At 52.6% G+C, this 12993-nt stretch overlaps 1 long non-coding RNA gene across 3 annotated transcripts; it reads right to left on the reverse strand.

Moving 5' to 3' along the window:
* Positions 1-3765: 3765 nt before the first annotated feature.
* On the reverse strand, positions 3766-11597 carry LOC123790784 (uncharacterized). Of its 3 annotated transcripts, XR_006779199.2 has the most exons (4): positions 11399-11597; positions 9712-9919; positions 8473-8695; positions 3766-8232 (listed from the first exon to the last, which is right to left on the reverse strand). It is a non-coding gene; the product is annotated as an uncharacterized LOC123790784 (long non-coding RNA). The 3 variants fall into 3 exon arrangements; XR_006779198.2 differs by lacking the exon at positions 8473-8695 and having other exon boundaries at positions 11399-11594; XR_006779200.2 differs by lacking the exon at positions 3766-8232 and having other exon boundaries at positions 8243-8695; positions 11399-11595.
* Positions 11598-12993: the final 1396 nt, after the last annotated feature.

Genomic DNA, 12993 nt, shown 5'->3' on the forward strand with positions numbered 1-12993 from the left:
ATTTAAAGGGAGGTGTCTCCTGAATTTATTTTGTGGGTATTTTTGCAATACTCCTCTGAAGAGCTAATTGGCCCTAATAAATCTTGCAGAAGAAAGGCCCCACCTAAGTGGGGAGAACCATTTGCAGTCAAGAGTCAAGCCAGTGTAGCATTGATGCATGCAGAGAATGAGGAGCACTGCTAATGTCAAGGGTGGTCCCACTCCTCACATTGACATAAACAAAACCCTGAGCACAGCCCAGAATGAGCTGATGCTCATTCTTAAGTTGCCTGATGACTCTGATTTCTGAAAAGAAAATAAAATGAATTTTATGTGAGCAGAGAGATCCATGTTCTATTTCAAAATCCCTGAATGTGCTATTTGAATGAATCATCACTTCCAGCTACTGGGTTTTGGTGTTTGAATCCTGATTGCAGGCGAAGCACCAAGACCTTACTATAAAATTCAAAAGTACTTCTGAAAGTCAAGAAGATTTTTCATTTATCCTGACTAGTTAAATCCAGGTAAGTCATCCTAATAATTCTTGTCCACACACGTAGCTATCCCTGCCGAAAGAAATGCAGAAGTCTAGTGAGTCTCCAACCTCCCCAATCTCCCTGCCCCCATTGGAGACACCTGCCAAGGGTTCCCCAAGGGGTGTGGTGAGACAGCCAGCAGGACTTGGACTCTCAATGGCAGTCATCCCCTTCAAAGTCACCACCCTGTTCCTGGATGCAGTGACCATATCCAGATTTTTGCCTCTAAAGTTGGCTTCCTTGAGAGGTTAGGCATGACTCCAGTGACAACACCAAAGCATTCTCAAAACACATTCTTGGCATTGGCTTCTAGGACTATACATGAAGAATTAGTCATACAGAAAACCTCTAACATAGCAAACTTGGGTCCATTGAGGGTGTATTTGGTTTGTGAGAATAAAGCCATTGAAAATCAAGCCAAAAGCATGTTGTGATTCTAACTCATGCACTGTGAATTTTTTAGATAGCCTCGAGAATTGGCTCTATAAAGACCCTTTGAAACAGGTAATTGTATTTTAACCATTCATTCCTCTATTATTGGTAGAGTGGAAAAACAAAAAACAAACAAACAAAAAAATGATCACAGCCAGAAACACTTGATTTCAAATTCCTATCTGAAACTTATTAGCTGTGTGACTTGGGGCAAATAATTTAACTACTGAGCTTTAGCTGAAAATTTGCCCTAAAGGAAAAATATCTACCTCCTAAGGTTATTCAACTCCTTTTCTGCTGCTTCTTCTCCTCCGGGTGGAGGCTCTTTCCCTGCTGGGACATTGTCTTCATTCCAGACTCTTCATTCCTCTATTCCCTCTACCCAGTGGTGTGTTGGTAAATTAGATCTCGGATAAGTAATCACAAAGCTTTGATCTGTGGCTTCTGCCAATTTCTGTGGTATAAATACTTCCACCATGGCTGAGTTTAAGTTACCAACAGTTTATCAACAGACTCACCAAGTTCCTAATTATTTAATAACTGTCCATTATGGGTAGTAGGAGCTGCCTGCAGCACATCTCTGCCACCTTCTTTCTCCTTTCTTCTTGGTACTTTTCTGATGGACCTGTGGATGTGGCCAGATAGACTCTCCATCTATGTCTCTGATTTGTGCATTTAACCAGCTTCCAAAAATAGGTTCCTTTCTTCAGTTCCTCACTAACTCATGTGCTAGATAGAGTTCAGGTGGTCTAACCATTGCCTCCCATCTTCTTGAATATTCCTTGGCCCTCTCATCAGTAGGAATTTATTTTCAAAGGAGACAGAGGGTTCTTGATTTTCTGTAGGGATCTGACAATTTGCAGTTGGGTGTCCTCATTCTACTGGTGTTGAGGACTGATCTATTACCAGTAGAGTTCCCAATTGCAGAAGTGCTCAGTCTCCCCCACACCCAACCCCCAATGATTCTGGACCCAATTCCAACTTAGGTGTGTGTTGGGGGATGGGGAGTCCCATGGGACTCCACATGATCAAGCAATTCTGACACCAGCTGGGTATCCTACAATTCAACTCAATTCTGACCCTATCTACCTAGAGATAGCATCAGATCCCACAGGTTTAGGATTCAATCCTACAAGACTGCCCCAGCCACACACACATACAGTTCAGATGCCAGTCATAAGACCAGATTATCACCTGTGCTTTGGATCAACTGTCAGAGGTTCCCATGACCCCTTCCTTGGGTTTGATTAATTTGCTATAGAGTGACTCACAAAAGTCAGAGAAACATTTTACTTACTAGATCTCTGGCTGATTATAAAGGGATATAACTCAGGAACAGCCAGATGGAAAAGATGCTTAGGGCAAGTATGGGGAAAGGGTGTGAGCTTCCATGCCCTCTCCAGGTCGGCCAGTCTCTCCAAATCTCCACATGTTCACCCACCTAGTATCTCTCTGAATCCTGTCCTTTTTGGTTTTGATGGAGGCTTCATTTCATAGCCATGATTGATTAAATCATTGGTCATTGGCAGTGAATTGGACCTCCAGTTCCTTTTCCTCCTCCAGAGGTTGAGGGATGGGACTGAAAGTTCCAATGCTCTAATCGCATGGCTGTTTCTTAGGCAACCAGCCCCCATCCTTAGATGGGGTCTACAAGTCACCTTGTTAACATAACAAGAGACTACTGCTCTCATTTCAAGAGTCTTAGGAGCTCTTTGCCAGCAACAGGATGGAAGACCCAATCTGTGTTTCTCATAAGTCACAATATCACACCATCTGATTGCATTCTACTTACAACACTCTGGAGGAGCTACGGAAACCTAGCAAATGGAGAAAACATGGGCGTTCTCATCCTCTGTCACAAGGCTGCGTGACAGCATGCATGTCCCAAGGAGAAAGCACCTTCCACAGACACTCTTCAGGCAGTGAAAGTTGACTTAATAAGGAGCTCTTCCTCCCGGGGCCAGCCTTAGGTACTAAAAATATCCACGTGTTATAACAGTCTTGAGAAGGCCCCCTAGGCCCGCAAGGGTAGATAGCAACTCTATCAACTACAGGCGATGCGTACTGACTATTTCGTATCAGCTCCACCACACTCTCAGGAGGATGGAATTCTTACCTGATTTTACAGGTAAGGGCATATCACATACCCACGGTACAGTCCCCTCAGTGGGACCACAGCTTAGCGTTATCCTCCAAAAGCCAATTTTGCCTTTTATCTCCGTCTTCACATGATTCATCCTATCTCTTTAGAAAAGTCCTTTAGCTGGGTCAGCCAGGGTAAGCTAACTTTCCTAACAAACAGCCCTCAAATCAGGGTTAGAGGAAGCAGGGCTTGGCAAACCATCTCTACAGGCTGCAGAGTAAATATTTGAGGCTTCGCAGGCCATACCATCTCTGTTGCAACTCCTTATCTCTGTCCTTGTGAGAGAAGCCACAGACAATATGTGAATGAATGGCGTGGCTGTGCTCCAGTCAAACTTTATTTATGGACACTGAAATGTGAATTTCACGTCATTTTCATGGGTCACAAAATTCTGTTCTTTAAACCATTTTTCCAAATGTGAAAACTATGTGGAGCTCACAGGCCATGGAAAAGGAGGCAGCCGGCTGGGTTTGGCCTGCACTCCTCAGTTGGCTGGTCCTGGCCTGAAGCTCTGGAAGTTTCCTCTCCCTGAGGCAGGGATCCAACATCGGGGTTCCTGGCTGGAAGGCCCTCCTGGGCGGCTCTTCGCCAGTGGCTTCTCTGGGATCGGAGATCTTTCCATCTTATGCTCCGCCCTCTCCAGACCTTGGAGCCTTCTCTACTCCTTCGCTGGTGGAGAAAGAGGGCCGAGCAGATTTGCAGGCATTTTTCCCCGGGCAGTCCCGAGATGCTCACATTGCCTCCCCCCACATTCCATTGGTCCCAAGTCAGCATGTTCCAAATGGCAGGAGAGACAGGGAGCAGTCTAGCTGTGTTTCCAGGGTGGAGGGAAATGGGCAGGGGCTCAGTGACCACAGAGCCGCGTGTTCATGAATCAAATAACACACCGTGTTCACGCATGTGTCCACACTGCAGCACTACTTTAAAGGTGCAAGGCTGGAAACCAGCCTGCTTGTGGGGAGACTTTGGAACAGTTGAGCCTGTGAGTACATCCTATGCCCTGGGCACTCGGCATGCTGCAGCCCTGCAGCCTGTCCTTGGGCCTGGACCCTCAAGGTCATTGCTGAAGTGACCTCTGCACAGTGCTATCCTCTTCTGTCACGCCGGGGAGCCACAGCCATGGAGGCCAGGCTAAAGGGAGCGGGACTGGGGGGTGATGAATGGGGGGGACAGGGACGCCATTGGAGCAGCCACTCTCAGGGGATACTTCCAATAGAATCAGTAAACGTTTTTCTGACCAGCCCTCTCCAGGTGATGCTCGGAGAAAAGGGAGGAGCGGGAGGGGCCAGAGGTGGCCTCTGACCAGTGCTTTCTGTGGACTACAGACCTCAAGAGGGGATGGAACTTAACTCCCTAAGCCAGGCCAGTCCAGGATGGATCAGAGGTCACGGATTTCCTGAAACAACTCAATTTCGTGAATCCCTGGTGACAGTTTGGGGAGAGCAGCTGCTCGCGGATGCTCTGCATTGGGCTGGGTTCTCCCGTCCAGGGTCCTGGATAGTTGAGGCCCTGGGAGGTCCGGCAGGGTCAGTGGGGTCAGGGTGCTCCCTCCTCCCTGTGTGGTCCACAGGTTAGTGCATCACCAGGACCTGCACCTGTGCCTCCTGGCGTCTGTGTGTGCGCCACAGCCTGGGTTGTGCTGGTGGTGCCCTGGGAAGCGACTTGCCACCTCCCCGTGGGTTCCAGGTCCAGGGGTCGGGGTAGTCTCATGCCCTCTCCCTGGGTGATGCTGGGACTCCCGCACTGTGGGACACAGGAGTCTCAGGACACCAGGGTTCCAGTTTTCTGCTCATCACTGATTTGCCATGTGACCCAGGCCTGTAACTGGACCTCCCTAGGCATCAGTTTGCTTGTCTTTGAAATGGGGGCAAAATGCCCCCCCAGCCTGTCTCGCCACTGTGCATGTGTCCTGCCCAAATATGCCCACCCCGAGTCTAACAAACAGCAGGACCTCCCGAGCAGGAGTGGGCCTGTGGGTGGCTGCCAGGGGTGGGGGCCCTGCGGCCCTTGTGACCTTGGGTTTGGGGCTGGGTGCCGAGGTGGGCTGGGCTAGGCTTCCTGCGAACCATTCCCTTTGCTTGGACTTTAATTCTGGTCCCATTACCGTCCCCTGGGAAGACGTGGAGGGATGGCGTGTCCCGGGGAGCAGAGTAGCACTGGTTCCAGACACATGCCATGCTGGGCTCTGTGCCCCACTGACTCGTGTAACCCCCACAACAACCGATGGGGAACGAGCTATGACCGTTCCTGTTTTAATGGGACGATAACACCGAAGAGCTTGAGAATGCAATTCTAGAGAGATGGAATGACTTTCTCAAGGTCGTGTCGTATGAACCATAACAATAATATTCTCCCGCTTAATGAATGCCTCATATGTCTTGGGGGCTATGCTGAAATTAGATCTAAGTTTCGTAACAACCAGGTGAGAGAGGTAGCCTTATTCTTATTTTTCCAGAGTCCCCTTGAGGGCTCTTGGTCAAGGTCAGGTGAACAAGCAGGGTCGCGCTGTCCCCACTCTTTCCGAACCCACCATGCCCAGCTGCTTCCCAGCACTGTGGCCAGGTCCTAAATGTTCCCAGCCCGATTCCCTGTCCCCCAGGGTGCCTTGGGGCCTCGGGCTTTCCCTGGCTTCGGCGGACCTGCCCCAACATTCCTCCTCTCTGAGAGAGGGTGAAGAATGTTTCACCATGTAGATACCAAGCGCCTGACTTTCCAGCAGCCCACGCTCCTGGGGGCAGGAGGGAGAGGGCTCATCTCCCACTGCTCTGGTTGATGGGTAGACCTGGCCCCCATCCGGAGTTTCCCAATGTCCAGGAGGGGAGATGTTGGCATGACAGAGGGTGGAGGTAGCGGAGGAGGGGGTGGTGGGAGGTTTTGTCTACGAATTGCATTTAAATTCAGATGCCAAACAGGGTGTGTGCCTGGCAGGGGAGATCAAGTGGGACAGGAGAAAGCACATGTTGAAATGCATCATGTGACCTTGAGGTGTCGGAAACTCTCCCCATTCTGGCCCTTTCTCATCAGACTCTTCCAAGATGTGCTTCCAAGGCTGGGCTTGCCGGTGAAACGGCTCCACCGGTCAGATACTCAAAGGCGCAGGTCACTGTTCTGGGCGGTTTGCATGGTGGCTGCCAGGCCCTCCCACGAGGAGTCTTCCTTCAGTGGAAGTCACTGCTGCCAGACCTCTCTCGCTACCTGCCCAGTGATCGGCCGGTTTGAAATCCCTGATGCGTGCCTCTGGGAGCCCAGAAAATCTCTCCGGTGGGGCTTGGAACTCAGAAAGGAAGTGTGCTGCAGGAAGTCTGTTCTCCTCTGCCAGGGTAAGCCCTGCAGGAGCCTGGCAGCAGCCAGGCTGACTGTGTCCCACATCTGGAAAGGTCCTGTCCCTATTGTGCTCTCAGTCCCCACCAGATGACATTCTCATTCACCAAATTTCAAGGGTTCCGGCACACACTTGCAACAGGTGTGAGCTAAGAAACACAGAGGTGCAGCTCGGGGACACGCTGGGTCTGCCTGATTGGCTGGAGGGAAGCCAGGGCAGGCCCGATGGGGCAAGGCTCCCCTCCTGTTCCCTGGAGCACCCCTGAGATTTGAGGGTACCTACAGAAGCTTGGTTGTTCTTCCTCCTACTTGCATTGTGTGACATTATTTTATGTAGTTACTGGCCTCCTGGCTTTTTCCTGCCTTCCTCTCTAAAAAGTCGGGTCTACAAGGGCAGAGACTCACTGTTTTCCTCTTTACCACCTATGACAGGCTGAACATTCTTTGTCCCCTAACGCTATCAAGTCCTAATCCCCGGAACCTGTCAATGTGACCTATAAGATAAAAGGGTCTTGCAGATATGATTCAAGATCTGGGGGAGATTATCCTGCATTACGCAGGTAGGTAGGAAACCAAATGCTAAGTGTCCTCAGAGAGGCAGAAGGAGATCTGGATACATACGGGAGAGAAGGGCTATGTGACCACAGAGACAGGGCTGGGAGTGATGCGGCCACACACTGGAATGTTGGCAGCCACCTGAAACTGAAAGACTCTCCCCAGAGTCCCCGGAGGGAGCCCAGCCCCTGCCACGCCTGGATTCCAGCCCAGCGATACTGGCTGACTCCTGACTTCTGGTCTTTACAACTGTGAGAAGGCATTTCTATTGTTTTCAGCCACCAAGTCTGCGGTGATTGGATATGACAGCCACAGAAAGTAAATAGACTACCACATCCCGGGGCCCGGCGCATGGCAGAGTCCACAATATTTGTTGAAAGAATAAATGAAGGCTCCTCGCCAAGGACGCTCCCCAGGGCAGCGTGGGCCAACCCAAGGCCAAGACCCCCCTTGGCTCAAGACCCCGGCCTGTGTCCCTGGCGGTTCTGCCTCCAACGGCCTCCAGCCTCGGCCTGGGGGGCTGTCCACCAGAGGGCACGTGTCTGACTCAGCTCGGCTCGCCCCTTGCAGAGTCATTGCCTCCTAGACAAAGCTGAACACCAGCCCGAGGGCCGCATCCGGTCAGCAGATATATTCGTCTGGCTGGCATAGACTGTTGTTTGTAAATTAAATTCGTCGTGAATGTTTTATTGAAAATGGGGAGACGCCACATAAAATCAGGGTTTCCAGTTTCTGTGGAAAGATCAGATATTCTTTTCAGCCCCGGGTTGCATTCCCATGTGGCTCCATGGGTTAGACCTGAGGGGTGGCTCAGTCCCCGACCACCAGGGACCTTCTTCATCGCCATCTGCACACCTGCCCCCCACATTTGAGATAGTATCAGACCATCTTGACCTCTCAGCATCTCTGTCCCGTCCAACTTGACTCCTGCCCAGACCTTCCTTTGTAAAGATGCTGAAGGGACCGTCCCCTCCCCCACCCGTGCCCTGCTCAGGGTGGGGGCTCGCTGCAGGGGGTTCTGCTTCTCTGCAGTGACCAGCCATCCAGGAGAGCTGCTTTCGGGCACCAGGCCTCTGTAGCCCCTGGAAATCACCCAGTGGTGTCCGGGGGTCTTCTCTCTCTGCATCAGCAGGACGGCAAACTTCCCAGAGCCACCCAGGACGAATGCCCCACTTTCCGGGAGGACGGTGGGGCAGGAGGGCTGCATCATTTTCCCAGGCACTCCCCGGCCGTGTGAGACAGTGGCTCCAACGGAAACCAAAAGCACTAATGAAAGAAAGGAATGTAAGCGAAACACTTGGGAAGGTCCCACGAGGAGGACTCTTGGCTCACTCGGAGGACACGGGGTCCTCAACGTCTCCAAAACGTGCCCGAGTCTGCAGCTCAAGTATGCATAAGACTCTCAGCATTTGCCTTTCAATGTGCAGGGCCCAGAACCGACCTCAGCGGGCTCTGATTCCCTGAAGTCCCGGGGGGTGGGAGGGGGACCCAAAGAACTGCACGTACGGCAAATGCCCCTGGTGGTTCTGACTTGGCGGTCTGGGACCGTGCTTGGCCTGGGGGGGCGGGGGGGCTCTCAGAAGCAGAGTCGTCTCCTCTTCTGCAGGCAATGGCCACAGCAGCCCAGAGGGTCCAGCTGATGAGGGGAGTCACCGAGGGGGGCCCCTAGGAAGTGATCTGTGGCCACAGCTGCTGTCTACTCGGCCGCTTCAGCAAGTCTTCCCCAGGGCTTGGGAAAATGAAATTTAAAACATGTGTCAGGGCCTTAATAGGACCAGCAAACTCCTCAGAGTCCTGCTCTGGCTAATGTTTTGAATTCTGTGAGCCCTTTGGAGCAGGGGTCTCTAGCACTGGGGAGCGGGTTGAGCGGGATGAGGAATACGTGCATGGAATCAGCAGGCGCTGTGCGACTGCAGGCGAGTGGCTGAGCCTCTCTGAGCTTCAATGCTTTAACTTATAAACAGGGAATAATAACTGCCTCAAAGGGATATTGTAATAATTAATAGAGTTGAGGAACACACATGTCTGGCCGTTACTAGGCAGTCCTGCGAGTTTCCATGTCTGCACCCCATATTTTTAATCCTAAGGTTGGAGACATGTCTGATATTGTGGCTTCCACATCTTTCTCTCCTGCACCACTAGGGGCGAGGATTTGGGGGGGTCAAGTCAGCAGCTCTGTCAGTCATGGCTATCAGTCACCATTAGCAGAAACCCACTCAAATGGGGGAAAAAAATAGAAGGAAGGTATGTAAATGAGGTGCATTTATTATAAGGCACAGGGAACCCCCCAAAATATCTGGACTCAGGAAGACCTGGACTCAGGAATGGGTAAGCCACAGAGATCCCCCTCTTTCCTTCCGGGCTCCCTTCTCTCATTGTCTCCCGCTCCGCATGGCCTCTGACAGACTTGTGGCCAGGCCCATGGGAGAAGGCAGCCGACCTTGAGCTGGCAAGCTCACCCATGAGCTGCCGGCAGCCCCATGAGCTGCCTTGCCGACATGTCTTTAGTTCAAGTGCGCAACAGGGATCATTAGGTATCTCCAAATCCCACCCCCAAGTCCCAGGCCCGGCATGGGGGTCTTCACCCCCAACCAGTCAGCGTTGAGGAGGGCCCCAGCTGAGCCCTGGCGTGCTGTGTCAGCCACCCTTCCCAGTGGGGGTGTCCTCAGCACAGCCAGACTAGGGCTTCCAGAACACTCCTAAAGTTGTCTACCCGCATGTCCCACCCTGATACAAGACACTTACTAAGAGGCTTGCATCCTCCAAGCCTGCTTGGAAGCGTCTGGGGTTAGGGAAGCGAGCCCAGCATCCATACAACTTCCCCGCAGGGCAATGATGAGCCCCGTCATGTAGCAAAGGGCAGAAAACCACCCTTCTGAGAGTGTTCGGTTCTGCCAGCCAGGTCTTGGCTAATCCTGGTGATGCTTGGAAGATTTGCCATCAAGGCGACATCCTGTGGAAAGGCAGGGATGGAACGCTTAGGGCCGCAGGTATCTGACTTGCACTTCCTGCTCTGCTCACAAAGTCTCTGTGCAGACACCTGCTTGCACCCTCACAAAACTATGTGAGGTGAGGTGCTCACAGAGCTAAGCAGAGCCACCACATTGCACAACGTGGGGCATTCACACTGTACATTCACACTGTAATATGGCACCTCCTGGAGTTGTGCAGTACACTCCCTGGGCAGCTGTACATAGTGGCCTGGCAGCTAATCATTAACAGAGTCAGGTGAAACTCAGGATATGGGCCTCAAATTCTATTTGCTTTCATTGCTCTCTCTCCTTTGCTGAGGTACCTTCTGAAAAGGTGCCTGATGCCTACACTCCCTAATGTTGGGTTTGTCACCTATAAATTCAGACTAAACTCTCTACTTCCATTGGCTGGGCTGAGTAAATGCCATAATGCAGAAACTATGACCCTGACCCAGGGTGTTAGTGTGAACGTGAGAAACGAAGTAGCTGGTCCTACTGCTGCTCCCGTCATAACAATATTCATTTTAAGTAGCTGTGCCTGCTGTAATTACGATCCTCTCCCCAATGCAGCCACACACACCCCCCAGCCCGAGGGTGGTGAGGGTCTAAGGCTCTCAGCACCACACCTGCACAGACCTGACATCCCTCTGTCTTCCTTTTTCTTTCCTAAAGTGGAGGTGGCCCACATCTATGGGGTGGGGTGGGGGAGGCGAGGAATGAACCCGCATCCATTGAGGCAGGAGAAGCCAGCTGGTTGAGAGCTCCCGGCACCCCCAGCCCTGCCTTCTCCCGGCTCTGGGATGCGGGTGTTGATAGGCGGCGTGCCTTGCATCCTCTCTTACCCTGGTCAGTCCCTGAGCCCTACCTGCGCCTTGAGCAGGGCTTGCTGCTTCTGGGCCACACGCAGTAAATGACCAAGTGAGAGGAGGAACCACCCCCCCACCAACACCAACTTCCATTCAGCACGGTTACATTTCTTTTTTCCCAGCAAACACTAGGGTGTGTCTGCTCTGTGAAATGCACAGTGCCAGGTTGGGGCACTAAGACAAATCCCACATGCCCTTGACCTTGGCAGCTCACATCAAGGCAGGAAGAGTTCTGGGCCCGCCCCGCTCCCTCCTCCAAGACCCTGGGCAGATCCTTTGCCCAGATTCCCTAAGGCAGCCAGGAGTCCAGGCCACTGGGGGGCGGGGGGGGGGCGGTTTGGGGACAGGCAGGGGACATGCCAGCCATGAGCTGTCCTTCCTGGTCTTTGTCCACCTTTCCCTCTGCTCCACCCCCTCTTCGTGGTGACCCTGAGTGTGCCCAGACTCCCCGGCCTTGGAGGAGCTAAGGGGCCCTCCCTGCCCTGGGTGGTAGGGAGGGAAGCTGTCCTCTGAAGCAGAGACAGGGTGAGCGCACAGAAAAATACACAAACCAGAACAAATTCCAGAAACATCTAAACACACATAACCACTTACGGCTGTGCCGAGCCATGTCCACTGGAGTAACAAGGAGACCCAGGCGGTTAAGGTCACTAGATTCAGGTGGTATGGATCCAGGGTGTCCCCTCCCACCTCTCCCAGGTGCTTCTCTTCGGCTCCTGTTGGGTCTTGGTTCTTGGAGCCTTAGGTGCTGCTCTGTGACCCTTGGCTTAATGGGCTGGCCGGGAGGCCTGCGCTGTTCCCCACTGCCCTCCCCCTTGCATGCAGAGAGCAGGACGCCTGGCCTTGCAGCCAAGCCTTCCCGTGGCCAGTCAGCCGGGAGTGCCCCAAATGCCAAACACGAAAGCAGCCAGAGGTCACAGACACAGAGGTGGACGGAATCAGCATTTAATGCAACTGAGGGAGGGGGGCTGGGAACGGGCAGCAGGGCCTGGTGGGGCCTGCGGGCAATGGGGAGTCCAGGCTCTACCTCAGCGGTCCTCACTCTAGCAGGCACCAGAATCCCCCGGAGGGGTGTCAGGATGCAGACTATGGGGCCCCCTTCCTGCATTTCTGATGCAGCCGGTCTGGATTTGAAAATGTGCATTTCTAGTGAGCGCGCAGGTCAAGCTGGGGCTGCAGTTTGGGGCCCGGGCACTCTGAGGACCACTGCCCTACCTGAAGGGGGCGCCGGTTCCCCAGTGCCAGCCTGCCCTTGCCTTGGGGATTACAACCTGATGCCGGCAGGTCTCCCGATTTTTCCGAGGAAGTCAAAAGTACAGATTTTAATGTAAAATTTCCTGATTAAAAAAAAAAGGTGTAACTAAATTTTTAAAAAGCGAGATTGTTGGGGATTAAATAAAATGGATCCACAGGTTGGTCGGGGCTCACAGCTTTCCGCTTGGTGAGCTGTGTGTTTGCACATATCCGTGGTCTGACACCCCTGAATTCCTGATGGGATTTGTGCCCATGGGCTCGCGACCATTGCCACGTGCTCCCTGGGAGCTGAGAGCCTCCTTGAAACCTTTGTGTCACCGTCGTCCCTGCTACCTACGGAACAATGTAGACTGCTTGGTTTGTCGTACGAGCCTTGGCCATGAGAGGGAACAAGAAGGCCACTCATCCCTAGAGGATTAGGCCAGACTTCTCAGACCACAAATAATTAATGGGAGAGCGTACCACACCAGGACTGGGCTCAGCAAGAACCCAGGGCTGCTCTGGCAGGTGGGAGACTGACAGGCCTCGCCGGTAACAACAGTCCCAGTAAAGTGACAGCTCGGCTTTCAGGTCCGAGGGCATAAGATGATCTGAGCGCAGGTCAGGGTAAAAGTGTCTCCCTCCCCAGACCCCAGACGGCGGAGCAGCACGCACGTCCAACAGCACATCTGGCTGGGAAAAGGTGGACCCCCAGCCAGCTGTGCAGGCTCCGTCCTGAGCCCGGCTCGGCCTCTCCCAGCCACTCCCCTCCCGACTTCCCCTACCCTGCAATAGGACAGCAACTGCGGCGAGACCATTCATCGCTCTGTGCGGATCTAGCATATAGACTTGAGGGGCCTGAAAGCTGTACTTTCTGTTGAGTGATGATTACCTAGGAAAGGAAGCACACAAAATAGGCGGAATTGTAGTTTACCTCCCCATCCCCAACATAAACA

The sequence above is a fragment of the Ursus americanus genome, chromosome 28 (assembly GCF_024610735.1).
Source record: "Ursus americanus isolate L20-20 chromosome 28, mUrsAme1.1.p, whole genome shotgun sequence".
NCBI lineage: Eukaryota > Metazoa > Chordata > Mammalia > Carnivora > Ursidae > Ursus > Ursus americanus.